This window comes from Capra hircus, chromosome 29, assembly GCF_001704415.2.
Source record: "Capra hircus breed San Clemente chromosome 29, ASM170441v1, whole genome shotgun sequence".
In the NCBI taxonomy this organism is placed as follows: domain Eukaryota; kingdom Metazoa; phylum Chordata; class Mammalia; order Artiodactyla; family Bovidae; genus Capra; species Capra hircus.
The window spans coordinates 14,980,528-14,999,543 of NC_030836.1; the positions used below are offsets into that span (position 1 = coordinate 14,980,528).

The 19,016-nt window shown below is 39.5% G+C and overlaps 1 non-coding gene across 1 annotated transcript; it reads left to right on the top strand.

The window, feature by feature from the left end:
• TRNAC-ACA lies at positions 11,851-11,922 on the top strand. The gene has a single exon. It is a non-coding gene; the product is annotated as a tRNA-Cys (tRNA).

Consider the following 19,016-nt stretch of genomic DNA (forward strand, 5'->3'; position numbering starts at 1 on the left):
CCCAGTGAAAAGCTGGGGAGAAGTACTTATACACACACTCATTGTCTACATGTCTAGGAGCAGAGAAAGCTGCACCCTGGGCAACTACAATGTTATTTGATAGGATAAGCAACAGCTTCATTTTCAGGACTCAGTGGTTATTTGTGAAGCCCCCCCCACCCGCCCCGCCCTTCCCCAACTCATAAAGAGCTTTCATTTTTATTATTTCCATAGCTGTACATATTTTACCCCAGCAGATACAACTGGAACTTCCAAATCAGTCACCATTAATTACAGCCAGTGTGCACTGTAGGGGAGGTGAAGGCAGGAAGCAACAGTTATGATTCATTCACAGAGCCCAGCATGTTTGATGCCTCACTCACTCCTTTCCTGAGCCCTCCCACTCAAAGTGATATCTCTACTTTTAAATATACTGTCTAGGTTTGTCATAACTTTTCTTCCAAGGAGCAAGTGTCTTTTAATTTCATGACTGCAGCCACTGTCCTCAATGATTTTGGAGCCATTTATTTGCCCTAAAGTGATGGGACCAGATGCCATGATCTTAGTTTTTTGAATGTTGTTTTAAGCCAGCTTTTTCACTCTCCTCTTTCACTTTCATCAAGAGGATCTTTAGTTCCTCTTCACTTTCTGCCATTACAGTGGTATCATCTGCATTCCTGAGGTTGTTGATATTTCTCCTGGTAATCTTGATGAAAGCCTCTTGATGAAAGTGAAAGAGCAGAGCAAAAAAGTTGGCTTAAAGGTCAACATTCAGAAAACGAAGATCATGGCATCTGGTCCCATCACTTCATGGGAAATAGATGGGGAAACAGTAGAAACAGTGTCAGACTTTATTTTTTCGGGCTCCAAAATCACTGCAGATGGTGACTGCAGCTATGAAATTAAAAGACGCTTACTCCTTGGAAGAAAAGTTATGACCAACCTAGATAGCATATTCAAAAGCAGAGACATTACTTTGCTGACTAAGGTCCATCTAGTCAAGGCTATGGTTTTTCCAGTAGTCATGTATGGATGTGAGAGTTGGACTGTGAAGAAGGCTGAGCGCCGAAGAATTGATGCTTTTGAACTGTGGTGTTGGAGAAGACTCTTGAGAGTCCCTTGGACTGCAAGGAGATCCAACCAGTCCATTCTGAAGGAGATTAACCCTAGGATTTATTTGGAAGGAATGATGCTAAAGCTGAAGCTCCAGTACTTTGGCCACCTCATGCGAAGAGTTGACTCATTGGAAAAGACTCTGATGCTGGGAGGGATTGGAGGCAGGAGGAGAAGGGGACGACAGAGGATGGGATGGCTGGATGACATCACAGACTCGATAGACGTGAGTCTGAGTGAACTCCGGGAGTTGGTGATGGACAGGGAGGCCTGGTGTGCTGTGATTCATGGGGTCGCAAAGAGTCGGATACGACTGAGTGACTGAACTGAACTGAATCTTGATTCCAGCTTGTGATTCATCCAGCCTGGAATTTTGTACTTGCACACAGTAGATTTCTTTATCAGTGACAGTCCTCACCCACTTCCCAGACACAGAGTCAGAATCTTTTCAGATGCCTGGGTTTTGTGTTCCAATCCCCTTTCTGCCAAAGGTTATACACCTTAATCCTTTTATCCAACTACAAGGGCAGCTGGGAGAGTGTATACCAAGGGTGTACACTGAACAGAGAGGACATGTTGTTAACTAGGTATTAAAAACAACAAACAGATGGGGGAAAAGTAAAAACAGTGGCAAATTTTATTTTATTGGGCTCCAAAGTCACTGTGGACGGTAACTGCAACCAAAAAATTAAAAGACACAACAGAGGATGAGAGGGTTGGATGGCATCACTGACTAGATATACCTGAGTTCGAGCAAACTTTGGGAGATGGTGAAGGACAGAGAGGCCTGACATGCTGCAGTCCATGGGGTCATAGAGAGTTAGACATAACTTAGTGACTGAACAATAAGCCTCTTTATGAGAACTGAAAAGACAAAAGAAGAGCCTTTCCTGGAGTTTCCTGGAGTTGGTGAGTACAGAAAGTGAAGGGAAGAGATTAGACATCTTAACACTGAGAAGCTTGGAGGAGGGACACTAAAGAGTTGAAGTTAAGGCATCTGAGGACGGGGCACTGCTCTGCTGGTTGTTCAGCCTCAGCTCAATGCAGGCGCCCTATGGGGCTGTGACCCTGTGCCCTGGGCAAAGGATTCTGCTCTGCTGATGCTACTGATTCTGAAGGGGGAATGACTAAGGTGCGAGGGCTTGCTGCAAAAGTGGAAAAAAACTGCAAATTGGTCTTAGCTGCTGTTCTGAGAAGCAAGTGCTGTTGAAGGTGTGAAGATGTACACCCAGAATACCTGCAGGAGCAGCAAGCAGGCAGGGAACTCGCTGGAAGGGAAAGGAGCCGGAAAGCCCCTTCTTCCTGCTCCAGCCTTGCAGTCTCCTTCTAGCACCCCCTACTGGTGGGCTGACCTGGGAAGAACGGGGAAATGGAGACCGTGAAATAGGAACATCACTTTTCTCAGGTGCAGATGTCCTTGTGATGAGTTTCATCCCCCTTTTCCAGAAATGACTTTCCTACTCTGACTTCCAACCCGCGTTCTACAAACACTTCCTAGATTCCCTTGCCGAGGAGCTTGGCAGAAACAAGGACAAAAACAGTACTTACCGTTCAGTACATTTTTATCCATTGTAGTCTTGAGAGTGAGGAATTGCCCCTCAGTTACCTACCTGTGGACAGCATCAGTTTGGTGACTATATTAAAATGTAAGAAGGGGAGGAAGTAATGGAACAGTGGGGGCAAAGCTCTTCTGAATCCTGGTGAGGGAGGGGCCAGATATTTTTGTTAAAATGACAGGAGTAAAGTAATTATTGCAAAGGATAAAAATAGCCCCATTGTTAATTACATAATATATTATCTTAGATAACACCTATTTTTATGTATTATTATAGTTGATCCACAAATTATTGTGTGACCTAGTTAATACTAAGAACTATACAGATGAGGAAACAGAGATTTAGAGAGTTTATGTGACCCAAACATGATTACCCACGTCCAACCTTTTGCCACCCCATGGACTGTAACCAACCAGGCTCCTCCATCCATGGGATTCTCCAGGCAAGAGTCCAAGAATGGGTTGCCATTTCCTTCTCCAGGGGATCTTCCCACCCCAGGGATTGAACCCGGGTCTCCCACATTATAGTCAGCCGCTTTACTGTCTGAGCCACCAGGGAAGTAAACATGATTACCCATATAGGATAAGGGTGGGGTGCCGAGTGACATCTGAAAGTGCATGAATTTGAAGTCAGACCAACCATGTGTGAATCTTGGTTCTGTCATTTACCACTTGAGACACCTAGGTCATGATATGATTGCCTGAGACTCAGTTTTTTACCTAAAAAAAAGACATGATATATTCTTCTTTATATTATTATAAAATTTAAGTGACATAAGATATTTAAAATGGCTAATAGAAGTGGTAACATGATTACCCATATAGGATATGAATGAGGGTGGGCTGTGTTGGTATGACAACAACTGTTGTCTTGTTTATATTTGTAGTTTTTGTTGTAATAATTGCTGTTTTGGTGATGATAAAATGATGATGGCTTGCTTAGCTAAAATTTGAACTCAGGATTTTTGTCTTTAGATATTGCACTCTTCATAAACACACCACTTCCCCTGCCTCACTCCATTTTTCTCATGCATTATCCAGAAGAGTTTAAATTTGATTTTTCTCTGCTTTTAAATATAATCAACATCTTTATGTCCTTACCAGTTGCAACATTTGGATCTGCAACACCATTAAGCAGTCTTTAGTGTCTGTGTATAAGGAAAGACTGAGGGCTAAGTAGTTATACTGCATACAAGCTAAAACCAACACAGCCCTCCTTTCTTGCAAGATAAGCAGAGAAAACCCCATTAGCAACAAGGCTCAGCCAGGCAGATGGGCCTAGCACATCAGGGTGTGTAATTGAAAGAGCTGCTGATACGGAAACCAAAAGGTGTGTGACTTATGTTATTCACTTCGTGACTGCTAAGCACAAAACAAAAATCACCTGGAAGGTACAGAAGCACGCATGGAACTCTTTGGAGCCATAGCGAAGAACTTTGCCTGAGCAGTAAGGAAAGGAGGCACGAATGCCGCTCAGGCAAATTCTGCTTTCTTTTCAGGACTTAACTGATTATGCATTGTGAAGACCTTTGTCCCAAACAAAATTAGGCGTCACGTTACTGATGCACCAGACAGTTCGCACTAATAATTAGCACTTCTGCAGTCATGACTTTTTAATGCTAGAACCTTCATTTTCCATTTGCTCGTTAGAGGTTTCAAAAGGTTAGGTGTGTTGTTTCACTTTTGAGAAGCTGTTTAAATGTTTGTGTCATCAAGACTACCATTTACAAAATATTTAATCAGCATCTATAGTCGTGATAATAGCTGCTGTTTGCTGAACACCAGAAGGCATCAGGACAGAGGAGAATACTGTGTGCATATTTTCCCTAATTCTAAGACAGACCTTTCTAGGTATTGTGAGCCTTATTTTGCAGATCAGGAAACTGTGCCTTGGTGTTAATGATCTTGCCCAATGTTACACAATTACTAAATAGCAAAGGTAGGAGTTAAGTCTATTTCTCTAATCTCAAACTCTGCATTTTAAATTTATTTATTCTTAATTGGAGGACATTTGCTTTACAGTATTGTGTTGGTTTCTGCCATATGTCAACATGAATCAGCCATGGGTTATACATATGTCCCCTCCCTCTTGAACCTCCCTCCCACCTCCCACCCTATCCCACCCCTCTAGGTTGTCACAGAGCACCAGATTTGATTATGTATTATATCATATAGCATATTATAGAATATATTATCCCTGTATCATACAGCAAATTCCCACTGTTGGTGGGAATGTAAATTGTTATAGCCACTATGGAGAATAGTATGGATTCCTTAAAAAACTAGGAATACAACTACCATATGACCCAGCAATCCCACCACTGGACATATACTTTGAGGAAACCATAACTGAAAAAGACACATGTACCCCATTGTTCATTGCAGTGCTATTTACAATAACTAGGACGCAGAAGCAGCCTAGATGCCCATCGACAGATGAATGGATTAACAAGTTACATATATAAACAAGGGAATATGACTCAGCCATAAAAAAGAATGCATTTGAGTCAGTGAAACGAATGAATGAGTCAGTCATTGGATGAAGTGGATGAACCTACAGTCTATTGTACAGAATAAAGGAAGTGAGAAAGAAAAAAAAACAAATATACATTAATGCATACACACAGAATCTAGAAAAATAGATCTATATTCAGTGCAGCAATGGAAACGCAGACGTAGTGGAGAGACTTGTGGACAAAATGGGGGAGGAGTGGATGGGATGAATTGGGAGACAAGCATGGAAATATATTCACTCATTACCATATGTAAAATAGATAGCCGGTGGGAATTTTCTATATGAAACCCTGCATTCTTCAAAGTCTATTGTACTATCTCTAGGCACCTAATGTTCCCCAGAGAGTAAAAGCAAATTCGATAATTTTGTTATACCTATGCCATGAGAAAGTGGCTTTAAGTTCTAACTTTTCCCCCTCAAAAATGAGCTTTGTATCCACTCGCATTCTTTCCTCCCCACTTACCAGCTAGGGGCCCTCGGGCACCTTCCCTTTTTCTGGTGTGGTCCCTGCGCTCTCTAACAGAGTGGCCTGCACTGGGCTTTAAATAGGGAAGCTCTGCAGTGTGCTTTACCAGAAGTGTGTGTGTTCGTTCACCCCTTTAACAAGCTTTCTGTGAATGCTTGGGACCACATCCTGGGCTAGGCTCATACAATGATTAATAAATGCTCTTTCCCTTTGTGTTTCCACCTCGGAAAGTTTTCATCATATCCTAAAAGTTGTATTACTCAGTTTGGTGCTGAAGTCCCCAAATTCAAGATAAAAGAAAGAGGAGTTTTAATGAACAAACTTCTGTGAAAGGGAGAATAGTTCTTTGAATGTTTTCCCCTTTATGGAGAAAAAGTGCATTTATTTTGCATTGTGGATATTGATATTAAAAAATAAAAATCAGACGAGAGAAAGGACTTATATATTGTTCCACCAAACTGAGAACTGTGCCATATTTAGTAACAACAATTTGTGGTAAAGATCAGTCACATATGAAAGCTTTTTGAACATTTTTGTTGGTTCAATTTTGAGATAAAAATGTTCTAATGAATATTCAGCCACTGTGTCTGGCATGGTGTTGCCTTTTAAGTATTTCTAATGTCCCATTAGTCACAGGTTTATAAATACACTGTGGCGTTTCTCTCTGGCCATTTGAACACAAATGAAAGCTACTGATGAGAAATCCAAAGCTGTGTCTTGCTGAATACAGAGCAAACCTTGCTCCTCCTTGGATCCTCGAAAGTCAAAGCTCTCAAGGGAGTGGATTTTGAGAAATATAAATTCTCACTCATAATGTCAGAAGGCTCAAAGGGAGGTATGAAACCATCTGTTCCAACACCTCATTTCATAAATGAGAAATCTGGGGCCCAGAGAGGCTGACTGGCTTATCCAGTCCCAAAACTAATTGGCCAGAATTGGCAATTTTGGTGACAAGAGTGAACAGATTGAAATGTACAGTTATGCTAATCAAGTAGGTGGGAGGAGTAAGAGGGAAAGCAGAGAGAAAAGGGAGAGAGTGTGACCCTGGACCCCAGCCATCAGTCCCATTGCCAAGGGACTCTGTGTAGAGTAGAGGGTGGGCTGATACATCAGCTGGTGTTCATGCTCTTTCCATTATACCACACTGTCACTCCATATGGGAAAACTCCAAGTCCTAATTGCTTTATTTAAGATCTAAATGCAGTCTCTCATCCAGCTCCGTACGCCCACTTCTTCTGTTAAATATCCTTGGAAAGTCAGCATGGCAAAGATGCTCAACTTCTTGTATTTTTCAATAACTATGTGATTGACATTCAATGGCTATTTCTCCCTGCTGCTCACTGTAGAATGTAAGAAATGACAAATGGCATTGGCACGTGCAGCAGAGTACAACGTTAGAGCATAAAGGAATAGGTTCAGTATGGAGTCGGGTTTGTTCTTCTCTATAATATTACCTGTGGTCTGAAGTGTCTCATTCAGGACATATTCCCAAGGCCTCTTATGTGCCTGGGTATATGGAATTCCCTGTTTTGGTCAGTTTTACAACTGATAATAGACTCTCTTCCCATCCTCACCCCCTCCCTTATTAAGTTCTCCGTTAGATCCAATTTGAGTAGCCAGTTCCCACTTTTTTTTGGGTCGTGTTGCTTTCATGCAGCCATCTTTAGTCTCTGTGATCTTTTCCTCTGATGGTGCAAGAGGAAAATGAATGAATCGGTAGACAAAGAGACCATTGGCTCCACGTTTTTTCTCATGTCCTGTCTCCACGTCTTTTCTCACTGCTGCCTCTAGTTTCTAGTTCCACGTGACCCAGTTGTGGCCCCTAAAGGCTTGATAATTGTCATCTCTGGCAAGAGCCCCATTGTCACAGCAGCACATAGTGCCTTTCTCAGAGGAGAGCAGGGAAGGGCGTACGCCTGGTTGGCAGAGTTTAACTATTAAATGTGTTGTCAGTTGGTCACTGCCAGAACAGGGAGGTAATTAGCATCAGGGATACTTAGCATTTAGAAATCAGTACAAGAGCAACACCTATACACTCTGGAACAACAAAAGCATCCTGACTGCAGGTAAGTAAGTAAGTAAGTAAATAAAGTTACTCAGTCGTGTCCGACTCTTTATGACCCCGTGGACTGCAGCCCACCAGGCTCCTCCGTCCATGGGATTCTCCAGGCAAGAGTACTGGAGTGAGTTGCCATTCCCTTCTCCAGGGGAATCTTCCCGACCCAGGGATCAAACCCAGGTCTCCCACACTGGAGGTAGACACTTTAACCTGTGAGCCACTAGGGAAGCCCCAGTGGGCTACAGGTAGCTCCATCTCAAGTCCTGGGTCCAGAGATGTCTTAAATCTCGCTTCAGAGGCCCCTGACTTGGCCTGATTAAAAGTTTTTTAGGGAGCCATGCATTGGTCTTGGTTCCCAGGTGTCTGAGTTAGATAGTTCCTGGGGTCTGAAACAACAACTAAATATATGACAATAAAACTGAAAATACATGAAGGAAAAATTTTAATTTGTGTCACTTCTCTCAAAGGTATGAGGTACAAAACAGCTTGATATGTTTTAAGGAAGAACAGTTGGCTCAGAGTTGCAGAAAAGGCCACAGCAAGAGGGGAGTGTCAGTTGATATTAAAAAAAAAAAAGATCAAATTATTAAGTCCTTGAAAAGCATATTAAGAGGTTTGGGTACCATCAAAAATCTATTTGTATTAATATAGGTTTTCAATCAAGAAACTTACATGATCAGATCTGCATTTTATAAAGACTAATTGGATACAATGTGGAGAATAGATTGCAATGTAGCTGGAAAAGAGGGGATTTAGAGTTCATATGGAGAAGGAAATGGCAACCCACTCCAGTACTCTTGCCTGGAAAATCCCCAGACATGGAGCCTGGTGGGCTACAATCCACAAGGTCGCAAAAGACTCGGACATGACCCAGCAACTGAGCAACCACAAGAGACCATATTGGGAAACCTGTGGAGTGAGTGAGGCAAAATATGATGAAGAGAGACACTGAGGATGAGGGAGTGAGGCTGATGAGAAGAGTTTAACACTCTCTAGGGTGCTGGGTGGATGAGGTTTGATGAAATGTGGCTTAGAAGAGAAGAAACAGAGGACAGAGACTAACTTCATCTTCTAAGAAATAACGAAGGGCTGGACCACAGACAGCAGGGGTTTAACTGAGCAGCTGTCTGAGTCCCCTGGGCATCATCAGCTCCCACCTTTGTGCAGCCTGAGAGTCAGAGGGACGGGTCCTGAATTTTCAGCCACTTTCCCTTGATTAGAAATATAATTCATTCACTGAGGGGGCAAACTGCCAATCAGCTACCTCAAGGAAATGTTTTAACTGCAACTTTGTTAATTCCAAACTCAGGTACAGGAACCCCGAGCTTGCTGTGATCACCTTCATGTGTTATAGAAAACTCACTCTCCGATCTATGCAGTCACATGGACATTCTCCCTCCAAGTCCATTTATTTAAGCTATCTTTGATACATGTTTCCACTTTTGTTCCTAGCCTGCCCTCTAATTTTAGGAGTAATCCACGAAGAAGACACTAGGCCCTGTTTGATATACTAATGTTGTCAAAGCAGTGATCATGTGAGCTTGGGTTTTATTCAGGGGACAACATGAAGTCAGGATAAAGTTATCATGCATCCCTAAATGAATGCCACTGATACCCTGGAGTCTTATTCTTTCTTTTTGGTTATATTTCACTGCCTGTCAAGTCACTGAATATTACAATTTCTCTTTTTCAAGTATAAGCATCAGCTTTGGAACCAAATAGATCTATGAGCGGTGCATTCCCCATTAGAGGTGACCTTGGAACTCAGATGACCTGAATTCAGTCCTGGTTTACTGTGCAGTTATTAATAAGCTTAGGCAAATATTAGAAAAAAATGTAAAATCTTACTTTTCTCACCTGTTGAAAGAAGATGGAAATGCTTATCTTTTCTTCACAAAGTTGTTAGGAATTTTAAATGAATATTAAATAAGATAAGTAAAGTATTTAGAATAGTATCAATCACATTTATAAACACAGTTGCCTCTCAGTAACCACAAGGGATTAGTTCAAGGCGCCACTGCCTATATCAAAATCCATAGATACCCAACTCCCATAGACTTCCCTCTGTATTCACTGTTTCACAGTCACAAATGAAACCAACCACTGACCATGTAGTACTTTGTGGATTTATTGAAAATCAAATCTGTGGGTAAGTGCACCCACATAGTTCAAACCCGTGTTGTTCCAAGGTCACCTGCATATAATATAGATACAACTATACCTTATTACTTTATTATTATAGCTGTTATATAGATTTGGAACCTGTGGTAATTAAGCTCATCTATACAACGAGAGCTAATATATCCATCTCATACGTTTGTTGTAAGAAGTACATGGAAGTAGTAAATGAATTTAAAGTCTAGCTAACTGATTGCATTAAAATGCATCCTGTATTAAGAAGGAATTTTTGTCAGTTTTTTTTAAATTGCTCTATACTTTGTCTAGAAAACTGCTGACCCAGAGTATACATTCAGTAAATATTTATTAAATGATTCAGTGCTAGGCCCATAGCCCTTTATTTCCTATATGTCTGCTACCCCTGGTCTAGTTTGGATGTAAAGCAACTCTCTTTTCCCTCTTTAAATCACTTGATTACTCTAAGACCAACATTGTTAATGTCCATTTTGACCACCTTTTACTTAAAATTTGAAAAGGGCAAAATAAAACCCAGTTTCTGATGTTTCATGGTTTGATTCTGACTTTTTTCCAATGTTACTTCAGTCATTTACCTTCAAGTTACCTGCATAAGCTGAAACATTTGCTCTTCCACAAATATATGATGCTTGAGATTTTGTTTGTTTTTTTTTTTTTTCTAGTGCTTTTCTATCTAAATCAGTCTTGTTCAATGGAACAAGATGTCCTTCTGGGATGAAGGACATGTTCAGTCTGCACCATTACATAGGAGATCCACAGTTCACGTGTAGCACTAGAAATGAGGTTAGTTCTGAAAATGAACTAACCTTGGAAAATGAACTGAATTTTTAATTTTATCCTATTTTAATTAATTTCAATATAAACATTTACAAAGGATAAGGCTATATGTATCAAACAGTTTAGGAACAGACTGTCTCCTTTCATATCCCAGTCCTCCACAGCTATATTCAAATATATTCAAACACATCATCTTCCCATGAGCTTGAATTCTTTAAATGGTCATAGCCCTTTATCTATAACCTGCTTATGATATATACTTTTGTATATTTAATTTCAGTTACATAGTTTATCTCTAATGTTAGACTATACAAACTTTGATAGGAAGAACTCCATTTTCTATATTTTTACACCTACTCAGTGCATAGTATAGGGTCTTCCACAGGATTTGAGTTAATAAATATTGTTGATGGGCTGGCTGAGGGACTTGTTGATTGAATAAATGAGTAGCATATTCCATTAATTACTACAATGAAAGAGACTTTGACTTCTAGGACTATGTCTGCTAGATACCACTCTTAAAACTGGAGGGAAACTTATCACTTGTTAAATGACTCATCATGTAACAATCACTCATATATCTTCATTAATGTGATGCCCATATAAGCTTCCTTTTATTAATCTGCCAAAGTGAAAAACTAAACCTCATTCTACTTTTCCAAGATAAGTCAAAAGTCGACTATATGTAAAAAAGAAATCAATAGGACTAAAGGAAATTTGTGTATCAGAAAGCTTTGGAATCTTTTCAATAAGGGACCATTTCAATGTTAAAAGCTACTTAAGGAATAAGCAATCTTGCTCATAATAACTTTAAAAAAAGTTTATTTTTTATGAACTATTCAGAGCACATGTATCCCCCAATACATATTTTAAAAATGTGTTTCCAACTTATAATTTTAGAGCTATTTAACATTCAAGTAAATCCCTGATACCTACAGTGATGAAGAATATTACATCTGCAAAAACACACTATAAAATAATTTTGATACTCCAAATGTCTAGATGAGAGATTATTGGTTATTCAGAGGCAAGAAACTACCATATTTCTGCAGAGGTAGCTATTTCTTATTATAAAACTTACTAATGTCCTTTTCTTATGAAATATCTAATTTATAAAATAGCCTTTATTAATCCTTTAAAAATGCATTGTCCAAAAAAAAAAAAAATGCATTGTCCTTAGAATGTGTTGAAAAGTGAAAGTGAAAGTAGCTCTGTTGTGTCCGACTCTTTGTTCCCTGGTGGCTCAGATGGTAAAGCGTCTGCCTACAATGCAGGAGACCCAGGTTCAATCCCTGGGTTGGGAAGCTCTCCTGGAGAAGGAAATGGCAACCCACTCCAGTACTCTTGCCTGGAAAATCCCATCCCTTGTAGGCTACAGTCTATGGGGTCACAAAGAGTCGGATACGACTGAAGGACTTCACTTCACTTCACTTTGTGATCCCATGGACTACACTGTCCATGGAATTCTCCAGATCAGAATATTGGAGTGGGTAGCCTTTCCCTTCTCTGGGGGATCTTCCCAACGCAGGTCTCCCTCATTGCAATTATTCTTTACCAGCTGAGCCACAAGGGAAGCCCAAGAATACTGGAGTGGGTAGCCTATCCCTTCTCCAGCAGATCTTCCCAACGCTGGAATCAACCCGGGGTCTCCTGCATTGCAGGCAAATTGTTCACCAACTGAGCTATGACGGAAATTAGAGTGTGTTAGATTTACAGTAATTTTTCACTTAATGATTTTAAAAATGAGTAGGAAAAATATATTTGTTTCATACATGTGGACATATATATATGTATATAAACTCATATCCAGAATATATTAGGAATTCCTTCCTACAAGTCAGGAAGACAATTGGTGAAGAAGTGTAGTGAAAGTCACTGAGTCATGTTCGACTCTTTGCTACCCCATGGACAATACAGCCCATGGAATTATCTAGGCCAGAATACTGGAGTGGGTAGCCTTTCCCTACTCCCAGGGATCTTCCCAACCCAGGGATTGAATCCAGGTCTCCCACATTGCAGGCAGATTCTTTACTGGCTGAGCCACAAGGCAATTGGTACAATTCAATTAAAAAAAAAAAAAATGGGCAAAAGACTTGAACAGACACTTCACAAACAGGATATTTGAATGGCCAGTAGGCATGTAAAATGGTCCTCATCATCATCACTCATAAAGAAAGTGAAAATAAAAACCACAATGAGATACCACTGTAGCATGTATTAAATCGCTCAGTGATGTCCAACTCTTCGCAACCCCATGGACTATAGCCCACCAGGCTCCTCTGTCCATGGAATTATATCCACTTAAATGGCTAACATTCAAAGATAATGCAAGGTGCTAGACTTAAAATGGTGAGTAATAAAATGCAATGCCTGTCCTCATGATGCCTAAAATACATAGGATGATACTGAACATAAAGAGGCACTAAAATTACTATTTTATGATAGGGAAGTAGCAATTGCTGTGAAAAGTGGAAGTGAAAGTGTTAGTCACTCAGTCATGTCTGACTCTTTGGGACCCCATGGATTGTAGCCTGCCGGGCTCCTCTGTCCATGTTATTTCCCAGACAAGAATCCTGGAGTGGGTTGCCATTTCCTTCTCCAGGGGATCTTTCCCACCCAGAGTAGGGATCTTCAAACCCAGGTCTTCTTCATTGCAGGCAAATTCTTTACCATCTGAGCCATCAGGGAAGCAGAAAACAACATTATTTTTCTTTGCTATAAAACTGTGCAATAGACAATTAAGGACAGGGGTAGACAATTGCCAAAGTGGGATGGATCAAAGTATAAAATTAAAAATTATTTTTTTCCAAGAATACCACCTTAGAATTCTCAAACCATTAAAATTCATATGCAGTTCCCTAGTATTATTCCAGTAAGAGAATCTTGGTAATTTTAGCCCTCCACCAGATTTTTTTTTTTTTAACTCCGCTACAGTCGCAAAATTGTTCAAGGAGATTAAATGGCAGGCTAGTTACAGCAGCCCCCATCGTGGCAGTTAGCATGCATTCTTACCTCCCTGATGCTTCCACCAGGTATCTGGGTCTCCTTTGAATCGACACTTCTCTTATATTCTTCTCAGAATTCTTATTGGTTTGAACTTTGATGTCATTTAGGTAAGAAACATTGTATAGAGAATAGAGGGAATTTTCTTTTGTACTTTCAGACTTTTTAAAACTGATTTCATTAATTGGATCAGGTTTCGAATCCATTCTCTTTGGGAGGGAAAGTGCTTCTTACCAAGCAAATGTTTCTCAGAGTTTACAAAAGCTGGAGGCCTGGTGAATGTTGTCCTCAAACCTAGGGATCTTGGGTCTGGAGACTTAGAAAGGAATTTGGAAGTCACGCATCTGACCCTGTGATCTTGCGTATACCTTCCCAAAGCCATTGCGTTGGTCTCTTCTCCCATCCAACCTGGCCAAGTGGGGTTCTCAAAGTAAAGTTGTCACACTAGAGATTTTTGATCCACCTTCCTCATTTCTCCAGGAGATTCCGAAGGGGAATGAATATTACTCATTGAGTGCTAGCCATCTGTGCTAGTTTATTTAATTCTCACATTCATCCCAGACTAGTATTTCCATTACAACATGCAACTTGAAGAGGGGCCATAACTTGAAAACATTTGGTCACTTTCTCCACAGTTAGAAAGTCCCCCAAGATATTCCCCTCCAGAATGGGTTTTGAAGAATAAGACACCTGAGATACCAATATATAGAGGCTGGATTTTAAGACACACCATGCAAGATCATTTCTCTATGAACTTTGACTCTAAATTATCATGGTACCCCACCCAGATTATATAGCTGGAATATTTAAGCTTTCTGAAGAAAGTGTAAATAAATTAGAGATTTATATCAGATTTCATTAGGGATTTTGAACATAATTGAGGACGTTTTGGAAAATTAAATACTACTTTTAATCAATTACTTCCATTTTTGAAAGAAACAGCAGAGCTTTTCTTTTCAAACAAAATGCTATGCAAAAATCTTGGTTTAAAACGAAATAAGGCAGAGCAACTCCCTGGGAAGACAGTGCCCTCTCTTTCCCTGGCCACTCCTCCTCAGCCCTAGCTCCTTCTAATATGCTTTCTCTGAAGCCTTAGCGTCTCCACGGCAACAAGAGTTTGAAAACTACCTACTAAAATCAAGTATAACCTAAAATTAGAATGTCTTAGAAGGACCTACCAATAGTATCTACTGTCTTGGCATGATTAGCTAAAGATTCACTCACTCGAAGGATTATTGTTGTCAGAGTTTGTTACTAATCACAGAAACATATGCCTTTTATAACGCCTCTCTCCCTCTTTCTGTATGTGTGTATGTGGGGAGGGAGGTGCATTTAAACTCAGTCTTCTGAAGCTTAGGATGTCAGATAGGCTGATAAGCTCAGTTGCCAAAGTCTTTAATTCTCCTATTGTCCTATTTCAGATGTAAAATCATTATGTGATGGATATACTCTTTTTCCTCACACTCTGTATTTCTCTCACCTGAAACTAAAACTGAAACCTTGTAACCCACACCAAGTCAATTGACATCGCTCCCTATAACCTCATTCCACTACTTGGAATGCTCACCAGTGCTTAGTTGAAATCTACACACTCTCTTCTAGCTGCCATCTCAAAGCTTCCAGCTCAGGACAGCAAGACAAGAGTTTTCAAAATCTGTTTCCCTAAGCCCAGCAGGTTTTCAGTCTGCCCATCTTTAAATCCTGCTTTATCATTTTTTAAAAAAATATTTATTTAATACGATCACCTTAACTGAATATAGTCAATGACTTTTTGATCAATCTGATTAACCTTTCCTTATTAAGAAAGAATGTAAAGAAACTAGAAAGAATAATTCTTAGTATGCAGTTACTGCGCTATCTGGGTCAAGTCTCTACTTCTCTAAACTTCTTTCTTACTCTGAAATTATTAGCGTCCATCCTGCACCTAGGCTTTCTTCTATAGGCTGCAAGATGAGGGAATATATCCAGATTGAGAATTCTTAATCTTGTCTGAAACCTCCAAATGATGACTAAATGAACTGGAGAAACTCCATGAGCCCTCAGATTATATGTAAAGTGTATACTTTATGCAAATATTTATACATTAATGGGAGAGGATCCAAAACTATCATTTTTCTGAAAAGTAATAGGTATTAATATAGACATGGATTCTTAAATAAAACATCAGGAGAAAAGATAGAGTTCTTTGGACCCCCTCCGAATGTATTGATTCAGACTTTCTGGATATAAATGCAGAACGGAAATCTGTAATTTTAATACATTGCCCGAGAGATTCTGCTCCTTTGTCACTGGTTCATGGGACCAGTGAATTGTGAGCCACAGATCACAAACCACTGATTTCACAGCTAAAATGATTAAGATTCAGAATCTGTGTTCAGAGGCTGGAGTAATTGACCTTATAGATTGTTTATGAGTCTCAGATGAGGTGAGTTTTGATTTTTGAATACCAGGTGGAAGAAAATGGGGGATGGGCACAAATTCTTGTCTGCAAACCACCCCTTATTGTTCTGTATCTTTATTCATGGTCTTTGAATCAGTGTGTTAAATGTAATTGATGCTCAATAAATATTTATTCAATAAATGAATGAATGAGTGACATGTGAGGAAAAACAAAATCCAAACTGTATCAATGCTGTGATTAAAATGAATAGTCTGTCCTTTAAAAGACCCTCCTAGAGGACAGATTTCCTATGCAGATGAATTAATGAATAAACAGCATAAACATTTGTGGCTCACATCTGAGATAATGAAAGAATACTGGTTATAAAAGGTTGAGCAGCAGTGATGAAAATCCTTTGTTGATGCCTCAAGCAAAGAACTAATTCCTCAGCTTGGTCAAGTTGTCCAGTCTTGGCTTCAGAGACTGGTTGGTATTTATCTCCCTCTCATATCACAAAGAAGCAGTATGTTGGCATAAAGTCACAGCACTATAATTAGCATGTTTCTCTGAAATTATTAAGAATGAGTAACATTTGTTACCATATTTTTCTCTCCCTCTGTGAAGTTACTCTGGGCCAAGCCACTGGTTCATATAAATTAGGTTATCACAGAGAAGGAAAAATGTTATTGACAAGTTTATGACTTTGGATAAGTTATTCAAACAACTCAAGCCTCAGTTTCCTCTTAGGCAAAGGGAGGAATATTTCATTCACCTCTCAGTGTTGTACAGAAGATAGTGTATATAAATCTAGCAAGCTTAGTGCCCTGAATAGGAATGTGTATATTAGTCCAGTAAATAAATCTGTCATAATAATAGTACTGTAAGTGAATTACATCTATATCTTTATAAAATTACAGTTTAAAGAGGCAAGCATTTACCACCGATTTTTGTCTTCACTATAAACCTATAGTATGAGCAGATTTGCTAATCTACATTTTTTACATTGATAACCTGTGGCTTAGAGAGGTCCACTGATTTCTCAAGTGATTTTTGCACACAGATAATAGCAAGAGAACATGATCTTTAACCTAGGCCAGGCCAGTATTTCAATGCCTTTTGCCTTATTATACTACTGTCTAGAGGGCTGGATTCCATCTGGGAACAAAATGGAAAATAATGTAATGTAGTAGTTTTTCCAAAGAGACTCAGAAAAGCAGAGAACAATGCTGAAATGAAGTGGAAGAAGGCAGATGAACTAATTGTTTGCATTAAGATGGCAGTAGGGTCGGTTATTCTGAGCAAAAAGGGCAAAAAGTACAAAGGATATACTTTGCTATCAGATAAACCTGTGTTCAAAGTAACTTGATAGAATTTATTGTCTGATTTTAAGCAAATCTCTTCACTTTCTCAGGTTTAGTCTGTTTCTTCAAATGCAAAATAGTACCTGCTTGATGGGCTTATTATACAGTTTTAAGTTAAGTAGTATACATGGAGTGTATTAGAAGACCAACAACTGTTAGCTCTCTTTCTCATTACTATTTGAGTGGACAGTTTGCTTTACTTCGAAGAAACAAACCTGAATTTAAGATCACACTTTACCTTTTATAACTTTGTGATTTTGGGTAAGTAAGTTTTTTTGGACACCTTGTTTCCTGAAAAATTATCAACAATTAGAACAAAAGTAAAGTCAAGCTGCTCAGTCGTGTCCGACTCTTTGCGACCCCATGGACTGTAGCCTATCAGGCTCCTCCATCCATTGGATTTTCCAGGTAAGAGTGCTGGAGTGGATTGCCATTTCCATCTCCAGGGGATCTTCCCAACCAAGGAATCGAACCCGGGTCTCCCGCATTGCAGGCAGACGCTTTACCGTCTGAGTCACCAGGGAAGCCCTAATAAGAACAAAGCAACCATAATAATACCTGCCTTAACGACATTAAACATTAATAGCATACATAGTGTAAGTTAATACTTGTAAAAAATTGCTTTTGAACAGATATATGACCATACACACATAAGTAGTTATAAAATATGTCCTAGCATAGAAATCTTTTACTTTTTTTTTTTTTCCAATTCTTCCTAACTCTGGGCTGCTAGGCTGCTGAAATCAGAGTGTGTCTAAACCAGCTTGTGTTAAATGGTATCCTCTTGCCTCTCACATAGATCCATGCAACATATAAATGAAATTTTCCTTTGGAGAAACAATTTCCTTATCAAGCCTAAACACACCAGGCCACTGAAATGGGAACACAAATCACCTGTGCTGGGAAAAGCTTTGCTAATTATTTTCAATAATACTTAACGGTTTCTTTATGATTGCAAAAATAATATATGTTCTGCTTAAACTAGTATATATATAGTATAAAAATCAGCTGAGCCCCCCAAACCTAGAGAATATCTATTTTGCTCTAAATCTTCCCAGGCATTGTGAAAATACTTGGGCTTAAGGAATTTAAATGATTTACCTTAGTTCTCAAGGTCAAAAAATTAGCAGTAAAGTCACCTCTTGATTGAGCATAGCATTCAGTAGTTTGCATGTCATGTGTTCCAACCAATCCCAGCTATGAAACAGATGTGCCTGTCAGCGACTCTAAAGCCAGTGAGAGAAATCCCATTTGTTACCTCATGGAACAGAAGAGTAAACTGATTCTCAGCAAAGTTCCATGACTTACCTGAAATCACACGGCCTGGAGTGGAAGGCTCAGGACAGAAGTCTAGGTCATCTGACTCTACTTCCTAGGCCTCTCTACTAGGTCATCCTATGGAACTTAGCAGCATGGCGGACCAATATGGAAGCCCTTAAAACATTATGACTAGATTCAGAATTTGATAATCACATCTGAGGAAGATCTATTTCTTGAGGAAGATCTATTTCTATTTATTCCGCTAACAAACTGTACCTGATGTCTAGCTATCCTGTTTATAGGCTTAGGTTCAACAGTCTAAATGTAGCCATTTCCCAGAAAAGGGCCTCAGTTTAAACATCTGGAAAATGAGCATAAGCTCAATGGATCCCTG